Raw genomic sequence first — 16,453 nt, forward strand, 5'->3', positions numbered from 1 at the left:
AATGATTGAAAGTTGTCAACATGATTGTTCAAATGAAAAAGGTCCATTGCATGATTTAAATGTTTTATTTTGGAGGCTTTCATTTCTAAGTGACTTCACAATGCACATTGAGCACAATGAAAATTGCATTCCCTTCCTTATGGTTTACTTAATTGACTCCCTGAATTGGTAGGTCAAATGAATGAAATAATCCTTAGCATAAAAAATAAATAAATAAATAAAACTGTATTTTTTTTAACATGTCAACTGATTAAAACGGAAGACAAGGAAAGAATGTAAGATATATGATCAGTTTGAGTTCATAGCCTAGCCATTCTGAGTCATTACGCCCTTATGAGTGTCTTTACACTTAACGCCCTAAGACCATCTGGTTTGGGAGTCGTTGGCTCAACGCTTGTTACATGGGGTGGTTAGAGAGCTTAAGGAACTTGGACATTGCATATGGTCATACATATATAATAAAATAAATTAAAAAAAAAAAAAAAAAAACACACAAAATGTGTTCAAATAAATGTATGCCTTGGATTATGATTTCAAAAGATAGATTAAGGATGAGAAAATATTTAATGAGCCATAAAAGGGTTAAAAGTGCATTCTTAAAGAAAATAAAATTTCAGTTCACTTCTAAGGATCTTAAGATGAAATTCTATTATAAATGAGATATTGAAGATCATGTATGTGGACTAGTCTATTGGTGCATGAGGGCTGGGAATTGAATATTGTTTTGAGATGTCATTATATGCATACTTGTTATAATCTTCTTGATAGAGTTTTTCCCCAAAGTCATATGTTTCAATGTACACTAGAATGAGCCTTGTTACTTAGTGTTTGTGGGTATCATTTCTGGTAAACCCTCATGAGACTTCACTTGTCCTTTAAGGATATCTAGGGGTTTAAAAGGCTTGTTGTATATGCTAAATGCAATAGTCACTTCCATGAAAAATGAGAAGTTTGTGTTTCAATTTTGTTTTGCTAAGGGACTAGCAAAATGTAAGTTTGGGGACCTGATAAGCGCCAAATATTGCATATTTAAGCACCCTTAATTACATTAGTTAAGCCCATTATTTGATCTGTTTGTATAGATTAACTACATTTTTAGGTTTTTGTGTTTTTTCATGTCTTATTGCTAAAAGAGAATAAGAATAAGGTTTTAAAGGGTTTTAAAGCACAAGTCATATCGGGCTTGCATTTCAAGTGATCATCAAAGAGAAATGACATGAAGAGGCGATGGATGCAACCTGAGCTAAAGAGAGAATTCTGTGCCAGAGTAGCATGCCTGACGTCTAGACGCACTATGTGGCATCCGGATGCCACCTTCCAGGAGCTCATGTCTGGACGCACTCTGTGGCATCCGGACGCCACATCATTAGGGCCTTGCGTCCGGACGCCAATCTTCGGGTTCGGACGCGAGACCACGGGTCCCCCATTTTTCTTAAGTCCGGTTTTGTTCTATCTAGAGTGAGTTTTTGAATTTTAAATAAGGATTTGGTATTTTAAACTCACAGAAGGATAAAAGAGGGGGAAAGGCTGAAGCAGAGGGGTCTCAGTTTTGGTTTTGAAAGAAGATACAGAGAGAGAAGAGTTTTAGGGTTCTTGGAGGCTAAGCTTGCAACAATGGTGAGAGAGGGGATTCAATTCTCTTCTTCAATCTTGGAGGTTGCTGCCATATTCATGAGAGGCTAAATCTCTTTTCTAGGGAGTTGATGTAATCTAGACTAAGTAAACATGTTTTGATTTGTATTTCAATTTGGGGATTTTTATTGTATATATTCAGTTTCATAAATTAGAAGTATTTACATTGACTTAATGTACCTTACATTGAATTGATGTATATGTTTATCATATGAATATATATTTGTGTTGATTTGTTATCTTGTCTTAGAAATCATATTGATACAAATATTACACTAGATTTCCTATAGTGACAATGGGAAAGAGTTTATGGAATGGTTATATTGGCATGAAATTGAGCATTTATATAAGTTATACCTAAGGAAGATGGACCATGCTACACCCTTAGATTAATGTAGTTAGGTAGATGGTCCATACCAACTGAAGATAATCTATGATATTTAATTGATTTCATGTGCTCCAACATACTATGAATGGACCTTGATAGGTCATGCCTAGGGAAAATGGTTCATACCATAATCTATTTTAGGTGGATGAACCATGCTAACCAAAAATGGGTTATGCTTAGTCCTGAATGTATGATCTTCTTGATGAAGTTGTGGTAGTTTAATGCTTCTACACATCATTTTATATATATAATTGTCAATCCCCAAGTTAAGTGCAAGTTTAGCATGTTTATCAGGTTGAGGTGAAGTCAATTCTCTAGCCTTCTCCTTATAAGTTCAATCCATTCTATCACATTATTTACTATTTTATGAAAGTTAAATTCATAGGTTAAGTGACAAACCAATTGATTTTTCATCTCTATTATCAAATTGAGGAAGTGGTTTTATAATTCTATTTGCCATAAACTAGCAATCCTTGTGGTTCGACAGCCCCCTACTATAGCATTAATCTGCAATGATGAATGTGCTATTGTTATAAGTGGTATTTTTAAGTGTACACATTTGTGCGCATCAACACTTATCTAAGTAGTCAACCTTGGTAGTAAAGTAATTTCTTTTGAAGAATATTCTTCGAAAACTACTACTTTACAAGTAGTATTACTACCTCCTACATGATTAGATATGATGTATAGCTCAAATAGCTTATGGCTAAAATGGCTACTCCTCACCCTTGTGTTTTTTTTTTTTTTTTACTACTAAGTTGAGAACTAGAACCAACTAACAGATTTTCATCTTCCTTTTATGTTATGTGCACTTTATTAATTATTTTTACTTATAGCTAAGCTAACTAGTTTGCAGTTCAGTAACATTTTAGCATTTAGATAAATTGTACATTATAGCTAACTAGCTTGATTTAGCTTGTCTCAGTGTACTAGCTTAGTGTATCCATAACATTTTTCATTAAACTCTTCAGAGTTATCATGGAAAATCTTCTCTTATTCAGCCCATTCACAGCTATACGTGTCTTAGACACTAGTGTATATCTTTTTCTCTTAACTATCAAGAGAATTGACATAGCTAGACTAGTCAATTTTTGTCTATTGTATTACATACATAAACCAGTTATGAACTCGTACAAATATAATAATATCACACATTAGATCAACTATATTGTAAAATTGAATTATAGTGCACACTAAGTAATTCAACTACATAGCTCAATATTATACTCTCAAATAAAATTAAGAACTTATATAAATAATATTGAACTCACGTAAATAATATAGTTTAATATTATATCACATGATTAATTATATCACATAATTAATCTAAGAAATAATAATATTCAGAAGAAGACTTTGCTTCCTTTAAACTTTGTGGCTCATTCTCCAATAAACATGCTAGAAAATCAGGACCAAAAGATTTAGATGTTCTAGCCCTCTTGCTATGTCTGAGCTCATCCTTGTTTTCATTGTATGATTTATGCATAAGAAAATGATATGCACTACTGTTATAAGCATAACCTATCAAAGGTTTTATGTAACGATCCACTCCACTACATGGTATGATATTGTCCATTTTGGGTCCGAGTCTCTATAGTTTTATTCTTGGGTTTTATCCCAGAAGGCCTCATACTAATTGGAGATAACACTACCACATAAAAGTACTTCACCTTTCCCTTACCTAAGCGATATAGGACTATGCACTTATAACTCGCCCAATGTGGTAGCTTGTCAGTGCCTCTTGCACCCGTCCACGACACACCCACCTACAAGGTCATCACATTTTAGGTTCCACTTTAACTTTTTTAGGAGTAGGAACTGCAACCTTAGCTAGACACCCCCACACATTTAAGAATTTATAGGAAGGTTTTCAACCTTTCCATAATTCATATGGTGTCACATTTGGTGGTATTTTATTGAGAATATAATTTACAGAAAGCAAAACTCCCCCCCCCCCCCCCCCAGGTAAAAATTCTGAGTTAAACCAGAACTTATAAACATAGTATTCATCATTTCTTTATGAATGATACCATGTTCTGAAAAAATATCAGCAAATGGTGTTTCGTATTCACGAACTCTATCATTTCTTAACACCTTGATCTTTTTGCCACGTTGATTCTCAACCTCATTTTGTAATGTTTAAACATTTCTAAGGTTTTATCTTTGCTTCGTAGGAAATATACACAATAGTATCTCGTGCAGTCGTTGATAAAAGTAACAAAATATTTTTTTCCCTCTAGTTGGCACAAATTTAAGATAATATAATATAATACTCCCTCCGTCCCATATTAGTAGTCCATTATTCTCTTATTACATGTCCCAAATTGGTTGTCCTCTTTGAAAAGTCAAAGCAAATAAATTCTATATTTCCATCATTGTCCTTTATCTTTTTAAAAAATTTCAAACTTTGTAACTATATATATTTAAATTAGAAGGGACAAGTTGGTAATTTTAAAAGGGGACATGTGGAAATGGAAATAGAAACTAAGTCTCTAGTGATGTACGTCATCCCTAAGACCCAATGTAACCACCCATGAGTCACTGGGACCAAAAGGAAAGCAAATGCGGAAACAAAGTTTTAAAAACAGACTAGTTTACACCTAGGGGCAAAATAGTTATTTCTAGAAAGATTTAGGTCCCACCGAGCACACCGTTGGATAGACAACAAAAAATTAATAAAGTTAGACTCAAAAATCACTTTATTTGGAGTCCGAACGAAGAAGAAAAGATAAAACAAAGAATCAGTGTCGACGCGGCCAAGAGAGCACCCAAGGCAGCCCCCATGTGCGCGCTGTTGCTGATAGCAGTAGGCCTTATTTTGCTGATATTCCAGAACTGAGAGCTAATTCGGACCCTTAAATGATTTTTTTTTTGAAAAACTCAAAGAAGAAACCCCCCTTAAAATCATGTTTGCTAGCTGACCATGTCAAAACAAAATTTTATTTTTTATGTGAAATTCCAAAAATGCCCCTCTGCTCAGCTTTACATAAAAAAAAAAATGCAATTTTACTTCAAGTGTTCATTTGGTCAAAAATGGAGTTGTATGCTGAAACGATTGTGCACGCAAATGTAATAAGTGATTTAAAGTGTGAGAGAATGGTTCACGGCCCCTACATATTCCCGATGCAAAATACGACCTATCAAACCTAAAAATGGCCTAAAATGACATTTAAAGGAAAAACTTGAAACCAACATGCATAGATGCATTCAAAAGACTGTTTGGCCCTTGGTCACACGTCATGCATATACAAAGAGGCCTAAAGGGTGTGCTTATGCACACTTTACACATCCCGTAATGAAAATGACATTTTAAAGCATCCTATTTCTTCATTTTTCTATAATTAAACATGAAACCAAAGTACTTAAAAGAAACAACTTAAAAGTAAATGGCCTTTGGCCTCTTTACATACATGTCAAATAAATTTCAAAGAGTGTATCTAAGTAAACTTTACATAACACAAGGCAAAAACAGCATATTGAATCTAGCTAATCATTACAACTTTATAACTAAAACTTAAACATGCTAACACTTACATGTGAGCAAAAATACATTAGAAGTACTCCAAATTAACAAAACAAACTAGGGATGTTGTACGTCCCGAAACCACATCTCTTTGCCTGAAACAAATCGCATTCAGCGGGGGTGAGTAACTTACATTACTCGTAGGAAATATACATGCGTATAACCTAAGTTTTACAAATTTCGCAAGTTGATAAAAATCAAACTATGTGGTTCATTTCACCTAATGTCTATATCCAAAATGAGACTAAGGGATCATCCTAAACTACATTAGGACAATTCAACACAAATTACAATATCAATGCAATTTAGCCAACATTGAAACTTCCAATACAATGCAACAAAACATAATTTCCCAAAGTTATCAACTTGAAACTTAAAATGCGAAAACAATTAAAGTGGTTCATGCCACCTAACGTCTATGTTCAAAAAAGAAGCTAAAGGATACCCTAAAGCTACAAATGAACATATTATAAACCGTTTACCAAAATTAAATAAATTACAACTTAAAAAGGTAATGCCAAATTGTAAAAAAAAAATGGATGAATTCAACACAAAATATGTACTTGTACAAATAACTACCACATAGCTAGTAGAAAAACAAAATATACAAGAAGGCATAGTTAACTTGTAAATGAAGACAAATCAAACACAAGGCATATACTTGTACAAATAACTACCACGTGGCTAGCAGAATGACAAGATATACAACAAGTCATGGTTAACTTGTAAATGAAAGCAAATCAACGTAAAGTATATAACACATCAAGAGCTACCAAATAGTTTACACATAGACTCCACTATGATGCAACTCACACATGTACTCCATGATGCAATGTGACAAAAGACAAATGTCGGAATCAAATCCCTAACATGAAAACAAATTGGTGCACTTCCACACCCCACTGGCCAAGTGTATTGAAGGACTTCCAACCCACCGGATGCGATGTCCACTTTTTTCAATATTCGAATGGCATCCATCCTTCAAACTCATTATGTGTTCTGTGCATACATAAGTTAAAATCAAATGCGTGTTTATAAACCGAATGGTGACCACAATGCTCCTAAAGCCCAAGTGACACACACATAACATAATTTATACATAAACAATACATATGTATAAGTCATAATGTAAATTTCTAAGTTACTGTAATGACCTGGTCATTTGACTCCCTTTCATTTTTCCGAAATTTTACGGATAAATTTTTTTCCATTTAATTTTCTTTTCTGGGTTCTGTTTCTCGTCATTTAGTTTCATCTCGAGTGCTCGAAAATGGTTTATGAGACTCTTTCATTCGGATTGACAACTTCCTTTGAGGACCGAGTCATTTCCACATTTTTCATTTTTTGACACTATTCACTTTTCGTCTTTTTCCCTATTTCGTCCTTTTCCCTATACTGTCTTTTCCCCGTTTGTCACTTTGTTGGTAAAACCTCACTTTTCGTGCTCAGAGTTAGTTTTTAACTTCACGTTCCTTCATCCTTAGTGGTTTTCACGAAATACGTATCTTTACTTTTGCAAGAAAGTACTCTGGTTGCTCCTAGTGTCCATAGGGGCATGAATGCATAGTTCTTTGGAATTATTTTCTTTTTTGGGGGTGTTTTTTGTAAATATCTTTTGAAGAAATTTTATTTCAGGGGTTTTTAAGAAAAAAATTTTTGAAGATATTTTCATTCTGGGCCATTAGTACCGTTTTCACTTTTTGGAGGGGCCATTATGCAATTAACGAAAGTTATTGCAAAAATACCTTGTCTGGAGCATGAATCCTCGTACGGGATTCATTTTCATATTTCGTCGTCGTGTACTCTTAGAATTCCGTTCTGGTCATTTTTCTCCAATTTCAAAGTTTCTGAACCCGGTTTGCCCCAAACTTGTTAGGGGCATATCTCCCTGCTCGGGACTCAGTTTTTGACGCCATTCCTTCCGCTGTCCATATTTTCTCATTTAGAATCTTTTTTGTTCATAGAGTTTTTCCGTTTGAGCGCGTTTGCTCAAAATCCACTTTTCCAGACCCAGCGAGGCACTTTTTGAGATTTTCTATAAATAAGGGACTTAAAGAAGAAAAGTTAGATTTTGATCATCTTCCTCCCCCTCTTGGCCGGCAGCCATAGGAGCTCCTTGGGCGGCCACCTTTTCTTCTTCTCCTCCACTTGATTTCCTTAGTGAAAAGTCTTCGACCTTAACGTTTGTTGTTCCCCTCGACGTGCTCTACCTTTCTCCCTTATTTGAACCCATTTTTGACCAAATTTTGAGTTCGGGTTTGAAGTCAAGTTGTGATTTTGATTGGGCTTCTTGAGGATTCTTGTTCATCGTGTTGTCCCCGACAAAACCCTTCGGTATCATCGGATTCAGAGCACTTTTATTTCGGTGGGCCTTTGAGGTTTTCATCTCAAATTGAGGTAGGGGGTGTTATAATTTATATTCTTGTTATACAGCATGATATTGATGCTTATACTACTTGTTTACATGTTTAAATATAAAAATCTAGAGATTTTATTATTTAATTTTCTTGAATGAGATTTGATTTTTCCGGTTGTCCATAGTTTGTTTTAAACATGTGGTATGATAGGATATTACCCCTTGACATGATCATTGACATATATTAAATTGAGAGCTTTTGGATAAGTAATGAAGTTTTTATTTAATATTTATCTTCAGTGAAAGATTAATTCATGTGGCCTTAACTAACTTGAAATCAATGTGTGTTAGCATATTTTATTAAGCCCTAACATGCTCTTCAACATAGGTGAATTTGAGAGTAATCGGAGGTGTTTTAAAATCTAGAGAATATTTAATTAATTAATTTATTTATTTATTCCATGTATATTATTCATCTCATTTGAATTCTGACTTGATATTCTTGATATGTATGCCATATAGTTTCATATATATTAAATCTAGAATATTTGATTTAGTTTTGAAACCTTTCATTTATTATTTTTCTAGTATTAAAGTTTAATACTCATGGCCGTGTCTTGCTTAGAATTCACTTGTATCTTGTTTTTAAATCAAGTCTTGACATATATTAAATTGAGATCATTTAGATGAATTTCAAAATCTAGAGATTTTAATTAAATGAATTAATTAAAATCCATTCAATGGCTCATTGGTCTTGATTAAGTTTCTAACTTGGTAATCATGCTTTAATATTGAACTCGTGTTAAACTCATGAATTGGATTTGTATTTTATGTACTTTCATCTTTTTATCAAGCATCATGACTTCTTGTATCTTGATTTCATTAATGTACTTAATGAACATGCACATTTGTCTTGGAATGATTTAATTACTCATGTGTTGCTTAGTAAGTACTTGAATCATGTATCTTATACTTGTAGTATTTTTCCTTCAATTGATTCTATGTACTATATATATCTTGATTCTAATCTATATTGATGCGTACTATGATTTCTTAACATTTCACATGCCATTATAGTTGATGAACTTAGGGCATGACTTGTATGTTCCAAAATCTTGGTTGTGTATGAAACGTGATTAATGCATTTCTTGTATTTTGATACTATCATTGGTTTGCACAACTTGTTGATTTTGGGACTTGGGATATCAATCAAGAATTGACATGGCTAGGACTTGGTTCTAGTACGGGGGAATGTCCTCCTACACTATAGTGTGCACTAGGGGAAAGGTACCCATGGGTTAGTAGCCCTAAAGTGATCCCAAGTGTACGGTTTTAATCCGGGCGATATCTGAGTTTCCACATTAGTTGATTTCACTCTTTAAATTTCAAGTTGCTATTCCTTGAAGATTAAAACTTTTTGTGTATGTGAAATGCTCCAATCTTGTTTACTTACATAGATATTATGCCTTATTCTTGATCTTATGTATAACTCTTTTCGTGTTTCATGGAATGTCCCATCCTTATTTAATTACATAGATATTATGCCTTGTTCTTGATTTCGTGTATTACTCCTATCGTGTTAATTAGAATGCTCCAATCATGTTAAATTGCATAGATATAATGCATTATTCTTGATTTCATGTATTACTCTTGTCTTGCTAATTGGAATGTTCCAATCTTGTTTACTTGCATAGATATTATGCCATAATCTTGATTTCACGCATTTCTCTTGTCTTGTTAATTGAAATATCCCAATCATGTTAATTGCATCGATAATGTTGTGAGTCGTACTCAGCGGAATGTAACCTGGACAGTTTTAGATTTTGTATAACAGATCTGTGTCCTTAACTACTTTACTTATTTTATATTTTACCAATTAAACAGTTAATCACATGCAGATAAAATAAAGCAAAGTATAAAGTTAGTGATGACACCAGGATTTTAGCGAGGAAACCCCAGTTGATAAAATACGTCAACTGTTATGGGAAAAACCTTGTGAACTTGTGCAGTCCAAAGTAAATCAATCCATTCTGCTTGGAACAAAGTATACTGAACTTTGACTCTGGCTCACACCCTATCATTCTACACCACACCAACCGCTGACAATCCTCTGGCTTTGCGACTCCCCGTCCAACAGCAACTTGATCTCAGGCTTATACTTGATATTTGTTGAAGAGTAGCAGGTAGATCAGACAGCACTCCGCGAATGCTCGAACCCTTCCAATGTGTAACTGCGTTTACTTCTGTTCTTCAATTGTCTGAATGGTGTAGAAGAAGATCTGCTTTGTCTGATCAATGTTAATACAACTATATGATCACAATCAAGATTCAAACACCACAACTCTAGACTCACTAGGTGAATATATGTGGGTTCTAGGAAGACAACAGAAAAATTATTTTTGATTTTTTGAGAGAAATAAACTTCCTAAGGCTTTGAATAATATCTGATTATAATGTAAAAGCCGTGAATAAACCAATGTATATGACATGGTTTATATAGATTATTGAATGACCTAATCCCTCTGAAAATAAGGTAAATTTCGTGCATAGGATTTGGTACAATTCTAGACCAACTGGGAAATTAATTAGAAAAAGGAAACTAAAGTTATATTACAAACAGGAGGTCTTAAACCGGTCCAAGGAAAGTTGAACCAGTTCAAGGAAACTGAACTGGTTCAAGGTTGGCAGACTCGGATTTTGAATTCCTTCAGCCTTGGTTCATTTTTCAGAAATTTTATACTAACATGGAAAGTGTAAAATGCCCAACCTTGTTCATATTCCTTCCTAATGTAGTGTCCTTACCCTTTTCATCACAAACTCTTCAAGTAAGGTAAGTTTGAACTCCTTCCTAGTTGTGGAATCCCTGTTGAACTTGATGACTTGTAGAATAAGTAATTTAAATTACAACTCAACTTGGACTTGTTATGTCTATGATAATTACCAAAAAATAAATAGTATCTCACAATCTCCCCCTTTGGCAATTTCGTGAAAAAACCCTAAAAACAATATTTGCAATCTACCTAAAACAAAAAAGTAAATTATATGATTTGCTTAAAGGTAATAGGAACACTGTTCTTCTTGGATTCAAAACTTGACTTGTTTCTTGCACACTATCAAGCAACAACTACCAGTGAAGTTTAATAAATAAAAATTTAAAAACTCCCCCTGAAGTAAATATCTAATTATTTCTTCCCCCCATTTTAAATATTGACAGGTGGACTCCCCCCTTTTTGTAACAAATTGACAAAGGAGTGAAAGCACAATTCAGATAAGCATAATAAATTCTAAGAAAGCATATTCTCAGAATATCCAAAACCATAGACAAGTGGTGCAATAATTAAATAAAACATAATGTCAGGATGCATGATAAATAATCAAATAAAAGCAGCACCATGTCTCCTCAACTACTTAGAGATAAGAAACATTATCTCTAGTCTTCATTACTCTCTTATGCATCCTCTTCACCACTCTCTTCTGCATCCTCATCCTCTGTATTCTCATCTGTATACTCAGCCTCATCTTCATCAGCTCCCTCATCTTCAGCTTGCAGAGACGGATCTGGAGGCACAGGCCTGTAGACATCCTCATCTGGAACCCCAGATAGCTGTCCTCTCAACTGAGCGACCTGTAATTTGAGATCTCGGATCTCAACCATCATCTTCTCAAATAATGAATTCTGATGCTGAAGTAGATGGGAATACATGAGGTTGGCATCAGTTTTCATGAAAATTCATTTCAAAGAAAATAGCTGAGAAATATTTGAAACTTGTGATGGCCCCTCATCAACAGATCTCCTTGCCTTTCTAGCATTCTCCCTAGCAGTCTTTGATTTGTTCAAAGCTCGAGGATCCAATTCAGTCATGATAGGCTTATGATTAGCCCTCGGAGGAATTGGCACATTTTTCTTTTTCAGAATTTCCATGATAATCATCAGAAATGGAGAAGAGTACTTGCGCGAGTTTTTCTTGTAATGAGCTATCATAAGCTGCACAATAGACTCTCCAAGCACAATATACTCATTATTAGCAAGAAAATAAAGCACTTCTGCATGCTCAAGAGAGAGTTCATCCTTCTTCCCAAAGTAGCCCAGATTTGCCATAGCAAACACATTGAAGAAATCAGCTTCTTCTGTCAGAAATCGAGCTGGAATACTATCTCGGTTCAGTGAAGAGTTCGGCACACATATCTTTGGAACAATCCAGGAAAAATCAGGACCTGAGACTGTCAAAGGCAGAGTATGACCACTAAAAAGACGACTGTTCTGAAGACCAAGGATAGTTTCAATATCCTCCTTTTCAACAGTATGATCAACTCCAAACAGAGAAACAATGAAGTAAGTGTCATGAACTTCATGAATATTAGCATAGAAATAGCTAATCATATCCGAACAATAATTACCTTTGCTAAGCTTAGTGAAGTAAAGCCAATTGTTAGATTTGATGTAATTCACTAGCTTGTATCCTGCGGTGTCTTGAAGTTTCTGAAGATTCACATTCCTTTCTGTCTTTATTGGACCATCCTTGTAAACAGAGTTATACACTTTCCAAGCGTCTTCATTATAAAAATGTGATGCTGTAAATTCAATCCTTCCAGTGCTAGAAACTGAAGGATATCGAATAGAAGCCATGCTTGGAGCTTGAGAACCGCCTTGAGGTTCTTGAATGGTGATGCCAGTTCTAGACCTCTTTGGAGGTCTAGATGACTCAATTCATTTTCCTTTAGCTTCTCTAGACAATTTAGGAGGCATGTTCTTTAGAAAATTTCTCACTTTGAAGCTTGTAACTCTTTCAGGAATTTTATCAAACACTTGGTGTGCAACCCCAAAAGTGTTTATAGAAAACCTTGTTTTGATCTTCAAATCACCCCAAAATCAATCAACACAATGCAAATATACTTTCCCCAAGTATAATCAGGCTTCAATCTCTTCAATCAACTCAAAATATTAACTAATCTTCTAAGTTTTAAACCAAAATTCCACAAACTTCATTAAACCCATTTTTGAATTTTCAACTTTCACATAACTTCTTCAATCTTTGTTATCAATCTCAAAGTATCATGTACTCATCAATGTTATAGTATGGAATGATGACAAAGATGTAATATATATGATGTATATATATGTGTATGTATGAAGGAATGAGAGAGTGCAAGAGAGATGAAGTGATGTAGCAAACAAAGGAGGCCAGAAGCTTGTTAAAAAAAACCAAATCCTGTGCTCTTGAACCGGTTCAGCCCTCTTGAACTGGTTCCACAATTTTGAACTGGTTTAAGATGGACAGTCACTTGATCGTGGCCAAATGACATGCTTGAACCGGTTCATCCCTTATTGAACCGGTTCAAGACCTCCAGTCTTGAAACTACAGTGTATTTATGAAAAACTTTTTCAATTCCAGAAACTTTTAACACATTGGTGATAACTAGCAACAAAAACAAACTAAAAACCTAAAAACCAAAATCTTTTTGAATTTTTCAAAAATTTTCAATTTTTTTCTTGTTTTTTTTTATAAATCAACTAAAAATAAAATCACCAATCATTAAAATCATCCAGTTAACACATGATTCAAAACCCTTTAAGAGAATTTTAAGATTATCTCAGAGAACAAATATTTGACTCCACAGAGTTTTCAAATAATTTCAAATCTCAGAAAGTAATCACAACATGAAATCAAACTTGCAAAATTTACTGAAAAGTTTAGAAATTAATCTAGCAAGTTCATGTGTGTGTGTGAAATCGAATCTAATCTTCAGTTAAATTTCAACAGATCATTGTCTAAACCTTATTGATCAAAAAGCATCAAGATAAAATTGTTTTGAGCAATTTTTTTTTAAGCAAGGCAGCTTTCACTCTAAAGAGTAGTCAGCAATTCCCCAACTCAACTTATCTCCACTTTTCGCTTCAATTCACAGTTTAATGGGAGCTTTCGATCAATTCTCAACAAATAACCTTTTCCTTAGCAATTTATTCAGCATTTTTTTTTTCCTTTTTTTTCTTTCAAGCTGAATATATTTTTTTTCAATCTTTTTATTTTTATTTTTAGCTCCTATTTTTTTTAAAATAATAACCTTTATAGCTTTTGTGAACAGATCAAAAGATTTGTTTTAAAATAATAACCCTAGTCAACAGATCAAAAGATTTTCAACCCTAGTCAATGTGATCAGAAGAAGATCTACTTTGTCTGATCAATGTTAATACAACTGTATGATCACTATCAGGATTCAAACACCATAACTCTAGACTCACTAGGTGAATATATGTGGGTTCTAGGAAGACAACAGAAAAATTAATTTTGATTTTTTGAGAAAAATAAACTTCCTAAGGCTTTGAATAATATCTTAATTATAATGTAAAAGCTGTGAATAAACCAATGTATATGACATGGTTTATATAGATTATAGAATGACCTAATCCCTCTGAAAATAAGGTAAATTTCATGCATAGGATTTGGAACAATTCTAGACCAACTGGGAAATTAATTAGAAAATGGAAACAAAAGTTATATTACAAACAGGAGGTCTTGAACCAGTTCAAGGAAAACTGAACCGGTTCAAGTTTGGTAGTGTGTCAAACTTGAACATCTTGAACCGGTTCAAGGTTGGCAGACTCGGATTTCGAATTCCTTCAGCCTTGGTTCATTCTCCGGAAACTATATACTAACATAGAAAATGTAGAATGCCCAACCTTATTCATATTCCTTCCTAATGTAGTGTCCTTACCTTTTTCATCACAAACTCTTCAAGTAAGGTAAGTTTGAACTCCTTCCCAGTTGTGGAATCCCTGTTCAACTTGATGACTTGTAGAACAAGTAATTTAAATTACAACTCAACTTGGACTTGTTATGTCTACGATAATTACCAAAAAATAAATAATATCTCACAAATGTAATCCCTGTTAGCTCATATCCAAGTATCCTCCTTGCCGTGTTCTTTGGATTATCCCAATCTTGATTTGTTTCATACATGTACATGTATCATGATTCTTGTTATTAGTACTCTAGGGTAGCTTAGGATGCTCCCTAAGTCTCATTTTGATATAGACGTTAGGTGGTATGACCATCTTGAATTGTTCCATGTAGTCTAAAAATCTCAAAAGAAATCTAGTCGATGCATGCTCATTCTCTATGAGTAAACTTGTTTACTCAGCCCGAAGTTGCTGGGGGATTTGTTCAAGTACAAAAACTTGGTTCGTGATGCTTGTCGTTCATTGGGATGGCTTATAGCTTCAACTTTCCATTTCATGCAAGTGTTAGCATGAAATATCATTTGGTAGCCTTATGTATTAAACTGGTATTCCTTGATTTTATTTATGTAAAGTGCACATATGTACACTCTTTCCATTGTATTTGACATGCATGACATGAGGCTAAGGGCCATAAACCTTCAAGTTCAAGTGTCTGTACTTAAATTTCAAGTTTTGCCTTTGAAATGTATTTTTATCAACTTTGGAGGTTTGGCATGTCAAATCTTGTAAATGAAATGTAATGAGGCCGTAGGCCATTGTAGCATGTTTAAAATATCATATTACACTTGCGTGTATGTTCACATCATCATACATTATCATATAATGTAAATTGATCATGCCATGAGGGTTTCAAAAAAGACTTAGAGTCTTTTCTTCATTTTTGATGCATAACAGGTTTATATGCACATTTTCGAGCCATTTCGGTTGACCGAAATGCCAGTTTAGTCAACCGATTCTCTTTTGATTTCAATTGTTCAGCAAAAACTCCAACTCCAGTAGCCTTTTTCACTGTAGAGGCTTATTTCGGTCGACTGGTTCTCTACTTCGGTCGATCGAAGCACCATCTTTTATCTCGAGCCTCAAACCAGTCGACCGGTTTATCACTTTGATATACCAAACTGAAGGCTCATTCCTTCTCTTTTCCTGGCTCACTTCGGCAGACCGAAGCTCCATTTCAGTCGACCGAAATGGAGCTGCCTTGTGAGTTTGTTTGGCTTGTTGCTTAGACAAGTTAATCGTGTTTCATTCGTTCCCACTTGATCTTATTCATCTTGTTTAAGCCATTTAATGGCGTACGTGATCTAGTTTGAACTAGTTCTTGTCCTCTTGGGCGTCATTGGTGCCATAAAGTACCAATGGACCTTCTCACACTAGCGTTCACTTCCGGTTATTTCCTTAGGTTCCGTGACTTCATAGAAGGTCACATTTGCGTTTGAGAGATGATCTAGATCTCGTAAGACTTTGGTTTATCTTTTGCTTCCGCACATATTTTTTTTTAGTACCGTGACCTCATGGAGGGTCATCCTAGGGCCTTAGAGGCGTTTTGTGCCTTGGAAGACCATCGTTTTGTTTCTTGCTTCCACATCTGGATCCGTTAATGGGTCAATCTTCGGTTCATCACTGTTGCTCCAGGTTGAATCAAAACCCGGGTCACGACAGTTACAATACAAGTCAACTTATGAAATACATTAATCTAATTATAAAACAAGTTTCAAGTCCTCATTACAAAATACATGATTAAATCATTAATACAATAAAATGAAAATTAATTAAATAAAATAATTAATTTCTCTAAATTTCAAATCTCATCCAAAT

The sequence above is a fragment of the Cornus florida genome, unplaced genomic scaffold (assembly GCF_030987335.1).
Source record: "Cornus florida cultivar Cherokee Brave unplaced genomic scaffold, ASM3098733v1 CherokeeBrave_3.0.0_Hap2_Chr10, whole genome shotgun sequence".
NCBI lineage: Eukaryota > Viridiplantae > Streptophyta > Magnoliopsida > Cornales > Cornaceae > Cornus > Cornus florida.